We start from the raw sequence: 13,408 nt of genomic DNA, 5'->3' as shown, positions 1-13,408 counted from the left end.
TGGAAATTAAAGAAAATTATGAAGTAGAAAAATGACCCTGGGTATAAGGGTTTGGTCAGAGAGTAAAATTCCACATTTTAAATTTTGCAGATGGAGCAGGTTAAGATCCTGGCAATGTCTTGGTGACAGACAATATTGCAGAAGTGGATGAAGAGAGAGGAGGAGGTCAATAGGTTACTGGATTTAAAATTATTTAAGGATATAGGACAAATGCAAAGGAAGATGTATTTAATTTAAAATGAATTTAACATTAGCCAGGATGCTAGAAAGACCATCTGAACTGTATAGAAAGTCCCAAAGTTGTTGGTCATTTGATAATTATTTGATAAATATGACTGGTCTTAAGAATAAGTATTTTTCTGGGGGGTCAAGTATGGGTAGAGGATAAGTCTGAAAAACAGTGCCCCTGATAAGAAATAAAAATTAATGAATTCACATGATCTGGGACTGGAGGAATGTGGGAGTTTGAAAATCATCAACTGTAAAGTAATTATAAAGAAGGAGAACAAAAGTCAAAGTATAGTAATACATGACTAGGAAGCATTTTTGTGTGCTGCAATTCAAGACTTAATTGTTTGGAACATGTTTATCAAAGAAGCAGCTGAATATTGTTTATTGTATTGTTTTACTATGCATATTCTACTTTTAGACAAATAAATGAATTTCATTCAGGAAGACATATTAAGTATAATGTGAAAATCAATAACCTTTCGTGATATAAAGTGACACGTGATTAGAACTATAAAGAGTAGTTTTGAATCTATTACTAAGGATATTCTATTATAAGAGGTACTTTAAAAGATGTAACTGACTGGAAAGTGTTAGAATGAAGAAAAATATTTTCACTACTTTTTCAAAATAGAATTTTCATTTTTATAATATTTGAGCTTATCACCCAATAAACACTTAAGAAATGTATCAAAGAAACAAAAATGCTTAAATATCATATAAACTAGGAAAAGATATTCAAAGAATGGGTTCTTAAATACTATAATGTTCATATAATTCAAGTAGCACTGCTGTCACCATGATCCCAGTATATATGTTGTTGTAACACTTGGATAAGCAAAATTTAAACATATGAATTTTTAAGAAGTTACGTATAATGGAATTTAAATAGTGAGGTTCATGTAAATTTGGTAGTATTCTTGACTGCAGACATAGACCTATGCAATACCTCTCTCATGTAATGTAACTTGCTTTACATAATTTCACATAATGACATCAATCAAAGCATCAAACCCCAGTTGACTGAGGTAGTATAATTCTGCGAAGTTGGTACTCTGCATCACTTTCAGATCTCAGGCTTGTGCTATCCAATCCTAGAAATATAAAAATGAGTAAAAAAACTTGGGCAATTCAGAATTCAGAGTGAAGTAGAGGGCAAGGGACAGGTGGCTCAACAACTATCTAAATTCTTACCATTAATTTCCAATAGAATGCCATTATTCTATTTGGTGGGTTTCCTGAAGCTCTAACATGGAAATACTTTGAGAAAAACAACTCAAGTGCTTGCTTTGGCAGCACATTTACAAAAATGGAAACAATAGAGAGAAGCTTAGCATGGCCCCTGTGCAAGAATAACATATGAATTTATGAAGTATTTCATATCATTTATTTTTTATTAAGTTGAGCTTTTTTATGGTAACAAAGAATTTTTGGAAATAGTGGCGATAGTTGCACAGCATTGTGAATATAATTAACGGTATGGAATTTGCACTTAAAAATTGTTAAAATAGCAAATATACATACATGCAAATAAGCTTACTAGAGCAAAATATAGTGTATTTGTAGAGATTCAATTATATTAAGTCACTGTTCCCCACTCTCCTTACTCTTATAAAAGAAAATTGAAAACTAATTAGGACAAAAGTGTAACATTGTAATCATTCTTTCCCATTTTAAAGCTGAACAACAAATACAGCAATGATTTACATATGGATACTCTGAAAAGTAAATGATTGAACTGTAATGAAAGCCATGGTACTGAGGGACTCACGGGTGGCTCAGTGGTTAAGTGTGACCTTTGGCTCAGGGTGTGATACCAGAGTACTGGGATCAAGTCCCACATTGGGCTCCCCGCAGGGGCGGTGGTGGTGGGGCCTGCTTCTTCCTCTGCCTGTGTCTCTGCCTCTCACTCTCTCTCTGTCTCTCATGAATAAATAAATGAAATCTTTAAAAGTTAAAAAAAAAAAAAAAAAAAAGGAAAGCCATGATAGGACATGGGGAGTGGTAATTTAATCAAAAAAGAAACATCATAGTCTAGATATTAGCGTACAGTCATGGAGGAAAGATAAGAGGGAGAAAAAGTTTTGGTGGATTTGATCCTAGCCATAATTAGGTACTGAACTTCGACAGTTTTCCATGCATGTTCACTGGACGATCCAACAAGGGTCCTTTACTTTCCTTGCAGTTTTTTATGTAGCATCTTTTTCTTCCTTGTATTGGTTTCCCTCTTCTAACACTTAGCGTTTCTTTTCTTTTTTTTTTTTTTTTTTTTGTTTATGGTGTTTTCCTCTCCCCGCACTGTTTTTTCAAATCTCACAGGCTTATTCCTCAAAATATATTTCTTGTTTATATCCAAACTGTTTTGCAATTTAATCTGCTGGTACACTTGAAATTTATTTCCGAATCTCTGGCCTTTTTGCTACAACTGCCTCTGCCCACTGCCCCCCACCCCCCAACTTCAGTTCTCTTACTTATTTGGCTCAAGACCCAAAATATTTTTTTTACTACTGTATCTATAAAAATGAAGTTTGGCATGTTACCATCTTTTAATTTTTGTCTCACAAATAATAAGATGATTGTAGAACTGTCCTAAAGCCAAAAGTATGTTTATTAAATACACAGGATTGTCTTCTGAACTGCTTCACAGAACATCATCAGCATGACGGGCAGAAGATGCCAGATATAGGGTGATAATCACTTACTGTTCTCTTACCTAAAAATGCAAACCTAAATAAGGTTCATTTTGCATCTGCTGCATTACCTAAAACTATTACAATTCTATAAAATAATAGCAGAATGTAGTCATGACAGCAATACAGAGTTTGGAGTAAGAAAAGCAGGTTATAGCTCACACTTTTCTGTTCTTTGTTTGGAAGATCTCTCTAACTTGACTTTTTAAAATATAGTGTAGGTTTGCTGATAATAACTTGTGCCTGACCTAACTACTTTGGTTACCTTATGAAATAACTGAGACAGTATCATTGAAATCATTCTGTAGAGTAGAGGAAATAATTATTTTAAATATAATTTTGTGGGTTTGGTAGTTACAACAAATGGAATTTGGGGAGATTAAATACTTCATTGAACACACAAAAAACTTCACTGAAATAGAATGCAATTCATAAGAAACTGTCTTCAGGGTAGTACTTTTTCCCGAAACTACCCAACTTTCACTTGTCTTTTGTCATTTTCATTTTCTACTCTTATTCCTGAAAGAAAAACAGAAATTTCCACTCATCTATTGATAACAGGGGCTGGTTGTGTCTAGTGAAATTCATTACTGCTTTGATTTTTACAAGATCCTTTAAACTCTATTTGAGTTGTCGTCCTCTTGCCATGTCCATTTTTGTCTGTCGTCTAGATCACTCTGATGTGTACTTTGATTCCATATTCATTTCTTTGCTGCTTCTTGAACACTGCATAATGACACGAATGTCCATCATGGTGAAGAAAGAAATTTTTTTGGTACCTTAAATAAATTTAGAGTTTTAATGCTGCATACACATAAAAATGTCCTATAGAGTTTAAAATTAGTTTTGATTAGACAAAATCTGAATGATCTTTAAATGTGTAAAGACCATAAATAATTATCAAAGGGAAACATCAGAGAAAAGAAAAGAAAAAAAACTACCATAGTCAAGAGACTAAATCTATATTTTTCTTGGTGTTGTTTCCCTTAATAGTTATAGAAAATATTACAAAGGATCTCACTGTTACTACTTATGCATTGTGAAATTGCCCCAAATTATTTATGTCTATAAAAAATTAATGTATATGACCTTTTATCTGTATGATATATGCATCAGCAACTCATCCTAATATAAGCTTTAGGAAATCCAAGATATTTGTATGTTTTATTACCCTTATTGAGCAAGGCAAGAGTATGGTTGTGTTATTGTTCAAGCTGACATATTCTTGATGATGGAATTTTTCTTGAGCGTGATTGTCTAAGACAGTAAACACAATATACTGAGCACTTATTTTGGGCTGAGTATAGAACATTGCATTTGGATTTCTGGGAGAGTTCCAAAGATATTTCTATGACCAGGGGACTTTATAGTTTCACACAACATACCCAGCAACAGTTGGGATTATATTCTTATGTGGAAGTAACTGAGGCTTAAAATGATATCCCAGTGTATTTAACCAATGTTGTTTAATGTCAATGATTTTAAGCACAGCACATGTCTTCATATGCTTATTGACTCTTTTGGTTTCCTATTCTGTGAACTGCCTAAGTATATATTCTTCATTTACTTCCTATTACTGTTTTGGTATCTTTATTGTTAATTTGATGAAGCTTATTTATATGTTCTAGATAATAACCTATTTCTTCTGTTAGACATCTTCCATCCTCTACTTTTATTTTTTTTATTTTTATTTTTTTTTTATAAATTGAGAGTGTTTCTTTTTTTTTTTTAATTTTTATTTATTTATGATAGTCACAGAGAAAGAGAGAGGCAGAGACACAGGCAGAGGGAGAAGCAGGCTCCATGCACCGGGAGCCTGATGTGGGATTCGATCCCGGGTCTCCAGGATCGCGCCCTGGGCCAAAGGCAGGCGCTAAACCGCTGCGCCACCCAGGGATCCCTTTACTTTTAAACTTCATGCAAATTCTATACATTCTCACTTCTAGGATTTTTCTTCTTTTTCAGAAACCTCAAAATGTTCTAAATTGTGTAAAGAAATATAAGAATGCACAAAAAGCCCAATCAATTTTTTTTAAAGGAAGATAAAAGACATTCTATAGTATGCTATAGTATTAGTTATATGTTTTAAATTTTGGCATTTATAAGAACCCACCGAAAAAACCAATTGAAAGAACAGAGAGCTAGAAACTAGACCATTTGTATTTGGCCATTTAAAATACAATAAAGCATTATCATAAATCACTGGGGAAAGATGAAGAGGTCGAGTGGATTGCAACAGAAGCCTAGTTCTTCTTATAGAGAACAAGAAACTTAATCAAACACGACATTCAAGGATGGAAACTAGATGGATTAAACATTTAATTTTGAAGGTTAAATTGTAAAGTTAATAGAGGAAAATCAAGGAAAGCTTCTTTGTATCCTAGAGGCAGAAAAGAGACTTCTTGTATAAAACTTTTACAGAACAAATGACAAGGCAAAACTTGATACGTTTAGTTACACCAAAATCAAAGATTTCTTTTCATAAAGGACTTTATCATTTACAACTTTATTCACTCACTACCAATACAGAATGCAAAATATACTTTTTTAAAATTGGTAACAGCAGAGTATCAAACGTATACAGGGTCTAGAAATGATGTGCAAGAAGTTTATTTAAGGATAAATTCAATATTTTAAGGATTTTTTTCTTTCCAATTTGACTTATAGATCCATCTCAATGAAACTCACAATTTTGTGAAGTGGAGTTAATAAGCCCTTTCCAACATACTTACACCCAAGAATATATAAATACTATCTTCAAAAAAGTAAAGGATGAGGACTTGTGTCCTGTTATTAAGATTTATAATAAAACTAAAGTTTTTAAAAGAGCATATATTGGGACAGGGATAGTACAATGGACTAATTCAATAGACTGGTGGTCCCAGAAACTACCCCCACAAATACAGAAACATGATAAATGAGAGAAGTGGAGTGATCAGAACTGGAATGGGGAAAATTATAGTTTTTAAAATATATGCTACTTTTTATAGTACACATCAACTTACAAAACCAATTTGCTTGGTAATTAGTAGATAACAGCTAAGCAAGAATTCAGTATGAATAGAAGCTGTCTGTGGTTCATCAGGAATATAATTATTAAACTGCTATATTTATCAACAAATTGATACTACAAAAATGTTTTAAATCTTATTTCTTTAAATAACCTCCAAAAATGAATATATTGATGTACAGTTGATGAACTCTTGTGCTATTTCTTCATTTGTAGTAAAAAGCAACACATTATCATCATATGTAATGTGGGTCATATGTGTCAAAAGGACTTGCTAATTCTAGGCTGCTCTTTTCTCTGTGCATTTTGTTAAATGGATTTCCTTTGGATAAAAACCCTTATGTGATCTGACAAGTAACCCTTGTATTACATGAGAAGTTAGATCTATTAAGACTGCATATTATACTTCCTTATCAAGGTGCCAAATTCTGGATGCCTTATGATTATATGTTAATATGCAATTATAATGCTATTCCCAGTTCTAAGCAGTAAGGAAAAACAGTGGAAACAAAACAAGACAAATCCCAAATCACTGCCTATGTGGGTTAACATTCTAGTTGGTAAAATGGTAATCAAGCTAAATAAAAGTAACAGTTATCTAGTACGACTACTACATAATTCATTATGCCAAAAAGTGAGTTATTTAAAACATACATTATCTTAGAGTTTCTGGGGATCACAAATCCAGGTGCAGCTATTCAGGCCTGCTTCTGGCTCAGTGTCATAAGACTGCTATCAACATCTCATTCATAGCTGTGATCAGAAGCTCCAATAACGAGCTCCCTCATGTGTCTATTGGCTGTTCTTTGGGGACATCATTCTTTGCCATATGATCTTGACCATAAAGTTACTCATAAAATATCAGCTTATTTTTCCCAAAGAGAGAGAATGGAAGCCACCATTCTTTGGAAACCTCATCTCAGAAGTGGCATTAGGTAACACTGTCTTTGTTAGAAGTGTGTCAATGAGTCCTGCCCACGTTTAAAGGAGAGGAAGTTACTCAGGCATGAACACCAGAAGGTGGGGAGCATGGGGGACCATTTTAGAGGCTGCTTCCTACAGTAAGTAAATATAGTGATAAGGGCTAAGAAGAAAATAATACAGGGAAGGAGATAATATGTTTTAGGAGAAAAAAGCTGAAATTTTAGATAGGATGAGAAAACTGCATTGACAATGACATTTGGAAAAAAAAAAGGATGAGTGGCTCATGTGGATATGTGAGGCAAGACCACTGACAATTAAGAAAATGGCAAAGAGATCCTGATAAGTAGCAAATCTATAATGAGAAAATAAAAAATTAGCACATGCTAAGAAAGTAAAAATTCACTGCCTAATTCATTAGACTGGAGTAACAGACAAGGCCAGCTCAAAGTTAACATGAAACAATATGTCTCTAAGGATTTGCTGCAGCTGTAACGTGTCATAACAACCACCTTCTTTAGTGACTACTGATTTCTTAATCACTGAGAAACTCTGTCCTCTGAAAATCAGACCAGCAGAAATGTGGTTTGAAAACATATCACTGAGAATAAATCATGCCACTCTTGCATAGGTTTATAAGTCATCTTGATACAGAGCAGCAGCCTCAATTTTTAATGCAGGGGCAAAGATGCAGATAATAGTTTTCTGGACACAACATTCCACATTTAAATGGGCTTTGTAGTTTCCACAGGAACAGAATCCTTGGTCCACTTTCCCATCCAAATGACATATTGACCCCTTTACACAAGGCCCAGCTTTGTTTTTGGTCTATCAAAACCCTACTTCATTTAGATTTGGCCTAAATGCCACTTTCCCAAATCTTAAAGTAACTTTCTCCTTTTTTTGTGGCAAAGTCTCACAGTTGCATCAGTTTACAGTCCATCTCACCGAGATAGGTCCACAAACCTGACTTTGTGAGACAACAGATTTATCCCTATTGTCTTAGATTGATTGGGTTGGCAAAGTAAGGAGTGTTAAGAGAATGAGGGGAGACAGTAGCAGAGGAGAACAAAGAACTAGAGTTTCCTTCCCTCAGGGTAATAATAGGTCCATTCAAATGCAAGATACTACTATATTGGTGGCATTTCATAGATAATATCACTTATTTTCATTGAAGACAATTAGACTAACTGGAAGAGCATGGTTGGAGATATTTTCGATGGATGGATAATAAAACATGAAGTGAATTTTAAGCCTTGGACACATAGTGGAATTAGAACTAATTTAATATATTATTTGTTTTCTGGGAGAGAAGATTCTACATTGTCTCTTTTGGGAACTAGGATAATAAACTAAGGAGCAGTAACTTGTGCCTTGAAAGCAGCTGATAGAGCTAAGAGTGGGATAACCAGGAGAGACGTCTGTTCTTTTCTTCCAAAGGGGATAACTAAGCCCTGGATGAGCAAAATTTGTAATAGCAGGCAAAAATATTCAGTGCTGAGTATAGATGGTGGCGTATTTGGATCTGAGTAATTTTTCTCGTAGCTTGTCTCTGCTCTGGTTTCCTGATTGGATGAAACCAATCTACGACTGGTTGTGAGCACATGGTCTGGCCTGTCCACCCCTACAGAGACCAAGCAACAGTTTGGGGTAAGGGTGTCTATAGAGATAATTAAAGCTTGTCCTCAGGAGCTTTGTTTTGAAGTTCAACCTTTGGTGGATTGAGGTGAGGCAGAGTATATTAGGAAGTTCATCTGGAAGCATACTTTAGCCATATATTCCAATTTAAAATTTACCAATAATAAAAAGTTCCATAATAATCTATATTCTAGGGCAGCCCAGGTGGCTCAGCGGTTTAGTGCTGCCTTCAGCCCAGGGCCTAATCCTGGAGTCCCAGGATCGAGTCCCACATCGGGCTCCCTGCATGGAGCCTGCTTCTCCCTCTGCCTGTATCTCTGCCTCTCTCCCTCCCTCTCTCTCTCTCTCTCTCTCATGAATAAATAATAAAAATCTTTAAAAAAATAAATAATTATTATTCTATTTATTTCATTACTGTGTCTACCTCTAAATTAACTTTTAATTTGTGTGAGAAGCACATATGGATTGACATTACAGAGCCCCCAAAAATCTGCTCTAGCTAACATATACTAGTATCTTATTCCTCATCTTATCCAAATATCTGGAAAATGTTATCTACATTTGCTATTTCCACTTTCTTATTTTCCTAGCAACATATCCCAATTTGCTTTCATTACCAAAAGTATACTGAGCTCTTTTTAAACTTTATCATCACCTTCATGTTGCTAAAATTTGTTACCCAAACTCTTAACATTTGAAAAGTTTGATCATTCTCTCCTTCACGGTATTTCTTTTCTTAGCCTCTATATACCTCATCAACATATTTCAGTTTCTTTTACAGATATGTTATCCTTTACTCAACCTCCAAAATCGAAAATTTGGTCCTCAGGTTTGCCTCTCCGTTCTTGTTTTCTACTGTACTCCCTAGGTGACCTCATCTCAGCTAACAATCTTTATCTTAAATGCAGTTTACACACACACACACACACACACACAGTTGCTAAGATATTGTATCCACACATGATATTTTTCATTAGCTCCTTCAGACCCAAAATCAAATAAGCCTATACTTTCCATCTTTATCTAGATAACTAACAAGTACCTCAGATTCGTGATTTTTAAACTTGACTGTCTTCATATTCTCCAAAGACGTTCATAATTTCATATTAAACTGTATCCCAGTCCATTCAGATCTTCCAATATAAACCTAAAAGTCATTTTTTTTTTGTGGTTACCTGTCCCACCTGATATACACTGAAATCTACATAGAGAGATTCTATAAATTCACTTCAAAGTGCCATCTTCTCTGTCTTGAAGAAATGCAATAAACATCTACCAGATCTCTCTTCAATGATTCTTATTTCCCTCCAAACAATTTTATTCACTGGACTCAAAGTTTTCTAATCTAGTACGATCACATTTCTATTGATATGGTCAATCATTAAAGCTTCTCCTTTTTACCTCGTAATCCATTTTTTTCATAAATCAAAGCAATCTTTTCCTAAAAGGGAACTAGGTCAAGCTATTCCTCCCTTAAAATAATCCCATAACTTTTTCATTATGAATGGACACTTTGTGGTAATTTTAGCATTGATCCTCAAATTCTCCATAGGAGGATCCAATTTACCATTCCATCCTCAATCTTAACCACTACTTAATCTCTCCCCTATCTCCAGCAACTGGACTACTACCAGTGCCACAAATGAGTTGGGTATTTTCTAATACTGTTTCTTGAAATGTCTGTGTTCCTATCTCAATGAGAAAATATCTAGGGATCCCTCGGTGGCGCAGCGGTTTGGCACCTGCCTTGGCCCAGGGCGCGATCCGGAGACCCGGGATCGAATCCCACATCGGGCTCCCGGTGCATGGAGCCTGCTTCTCCCTCTGCCTGTGTCTCTGCCTCTCTCTCTCTCTCTCTCTCTCTCTCTGTGTGACTGTCATAAATAAATAAAAAATTAAAAAAAGAAATATAAACATTAAAAAAAAAAGAAAATATCTAAACCAAGTACTTCAAGGTCTAATTCAAATTGTAACTCTCCAAAAACCCTCTTTCCTCTTCAATGATTTCTTTTGTGGATATCTTTCATATCACATACATTTTGTAAGCTGATGAGTATATATCTACTTTTTCTCTTTATTTTGGACCCCTGCAGTTCTAAGACTTATTAACCTACTTATCCCCAGATCTTAGCAGAGTGCCTGGTCCAAAGTGAATATTTTGGAACTGGTGATTGGATCACATTGAGAAAATCCTGATTATCAATAATAAGTGGTTCATAAAGGTGGGTAATTTAGCCTGAGATTTTATACATGTTAAATGCCATCATGAACTCCTTTTTCTCTTTTACTTTTGAGCCTTCATACTCCAAAATGCTACTATTGTAAATAAGTAACAAGAATATATTTTGTCCTATAGGTTAAACAACTATGAAATCATTTTCACATAAACTTTGAATGTGTTCAATAGTGTAGCTACCTTGCTATCATTAGTATAGAGGACATTTGAATTAGTACTATATATTTCCTTTATAAGTAAAACATACTGGTATTTGGGAATTAGTCCCTGCTACTTAGTACCATGATAAAAATCACCGGTAAATTAAATATATATAAATAAGGCATAGATTTCTTAGAATTCATGAAGTAAGCATATGCTATTGCTAATATTAATATCATTATCATTAGTCTCAATATAATTTCCAACCACACCACTTGGCCTACAACATATAGTTGAATAAACAGGCCTAACACACTTTCTTTTCACTAACCTCAAATTTCCTTACCCTAGTTCTATAGAGAATATACAGCAATTGCACGTCTCTAACTCATTGCCTAAATAAACTGGCTTTATTTAAGGAACTAGTAGGAATATCTCTATAACACATAAGCTGGTTAGCATTTGTGGGTTACACAATGAAATGAATTAAAATTAGAAAAACAAGTTAATCTGTATTTATACCTTTAAAATTTTCATAATGAAAATGTGATGCTCTAGAGTGAGCCAAAAGAAGAAAAGAAGAGTTAGAAAGGCTTGATTTCCTCATGCATTAAATGGCCTGAGGGCTATATTTACCATATGTCACTTAACCAGTTATCCCTGAAGTACATTACAGCTTAATCGTGTGATGGTCTCAATCTATGTGGCACACAGCCTGTTGACAAACTCAGACTCTTTGATTTTACTTTTTCCCCCTCTCATCTTCATTTTATATTTTGTAATCTCCCTTATCCCCGATATGTGTGACTTAACACGCCATCTACATACACGATTCCTCTAAAGTGATTTTCCATAAAGCTTGGTCAAAATATGACTTATAAAGGAGATTTTCAATATATATTTTATAACACAGAACTGAATCTTGAGGAAAAAAAAAAAAGTAAGAAAACTCTCCTCCACAAGGATTTCATTCAGCCCACTTTTAAACTTGATCCATAATTTGATCGAATGCTCTTGGGCACTATTAAATAGTAATAATGAACTTCACCTAAAGCCCTTAGTAATTTTGTTCCACATTTCCTTCTCTAATTATCCACTATTCCCTATTTATTATTACTTCATTCTCTGCCTTGAGGCTGTCTAAAAATACTAAGAATGATAAATTAAACAATACATTTGGCACCAAGTTAACCTGTGGGGAGGGTTATAATTTAATGGGTTGTCTTCTGAATTAATTATTTCTGAATTATTTAATTGCAGTTTCTAAACAAATTTCTTAGAATATGTGACATTAGAACTTTCAATACACTTCTAATAAAATTATTATGACAAAATCACAGATATACCATAATTATCTATTAGGCTAAATTTTACAGAACTCGACTATACATCCATAGGGAGTTACTGATTATATTTTTACTAGCAAGCATTGTCTCCTATAGAAGTTTAACATTATTTTGTTAGTATCTCACAAGTGCAGACATTAAATTATTGGAATTTTGAAGCCAATGCCTTTTCCCCCCTAAGTAACAATAATTATTGACTTCTATATTAAAGTTTTATGAGTCTTTTAGATTAAGTACTACTTTAGATTAAGTACTACTTTAAAGAACTTGATGGTACATTGTACACTGTTTACTTACCCCTATCATTCTCATTAAAGCTCTGTGATAATCAGTTTCTTATTCTCTGAGCTAAAACCTCCATGATTTATGTGGAAAAGTTGTCATTTAGAAGAATCCACATTGCAAAATGGCAACCATTCTATTTGTGTTGTGAAATTTTACCCATGTTTCATAGTGATTTTTAGTTTTCCTCTTGGAGAAGCAGAACTCTTATGGAAGTTTTCTTCCATAAACAAAAACTTCTCAACCATTTATCAGCAGCACCAGGTCCAGAAGAAGTGAAACAGCTCATCTGGTCTTAACCTCTGGAATTTTCCCAAATTAATTACCTACTACATCCAGCCCACAAAAGCCTTCTCAAATTTCATGTATGAACGGCTGCAGTGGCGATCCAAAGCTCTTTATAACCTTCTTTAATACTTTGAAATGCTGGACAGCTGCTTTTTAATGCTCTAAAAAGCTCAGTGGTAGAAAGAAAGTTTTCACTGAGTGTTAAGATATTATTCAACTGTAAAGTCTTAAATTTCAAGTATATTGAGTTTTTTAATATATAATGTTCTTTTACATACTGTTTAAACTTCATTATAAGAAATAGACTAAAGTTCATTATGTGTCAGTAATCGTGGACTAATTTTATTCTTATTCCTTGAATAATATGGCTTCTGCAGGTCTCAAAACTAGTGATAATTTAACTGTATCAGAAAAAATGTTTAGGAAGGCAAATGCCTTTCAAAAGGAAAGTGAAATTCTCATATAGTACAAATAAGGAATACAATTGCTATAAGGACTTTGGATACTATATATCTGTAGTGCTTCAATTAAAATGGTAAAAAAAAAAAATTGGGGTTGCCTAGGTGGCTCAGTTGGTTAAGTGTCTGACTTGATTTTGGCATGATCTTAGGGTCCTGAGGTCGAGCTC

The 13,408-nt window shown here is 34.1% G+C and overlaps 1 long non-coding RNA gene and 1 other non-coding gene across 3 annotated transcripts in view; both read left to right on the top strand.

The window, feature by feature from the left end:
- Positions 1-13,408, top strand: part of LOC119865195 — a 74,626-nt gene that overhangs the window by 50,577 nt on the left and 10,641 nt on the right. The window contains exon 9 of one of the 2 annotated variants that reach the window (XR_005376311.1): positions 91-670. The exons of the other annotated variant lie outside the window; for it this stretch is intronic. This is a non-coding gene — a long non-coding RNA (uncharacterized LOC119865195). Of the gene's footprint in view, positions 1-90; positions 671-13,408 lie in introns of those variants that run through there. 2 annotated transcript variants of the gene reach the window in all.
- On the top strand, positions 1,509-1,615 carry LOC119865276. The gene has a single exon (XR_005376655.1). It is a non-coding gene; the product is annotated as a U6 spliceosomal RNA (small nuclear RNA).

Source organism: Canis lupus, chromosome 22 (assembly GCF_011100685.1).
Source record: "Canis lupus familiaris isolate Mischka breed German Shepherd chromosome 22, alternate assembly UU_Cfam_GSD_1.0, whole genome shotgun sequence".
Taxonomy (NCBI): domain Eukaryota; kingdom Metazoa; phylum Chordata; class Mammalia; order Carnivora; family Canidae; genus Canis; species Canis lupus.
Note: the sequence above shows the minus strand (reverse complement) of the source record. Positions and strands in the feature narration are given on the sequence as shown.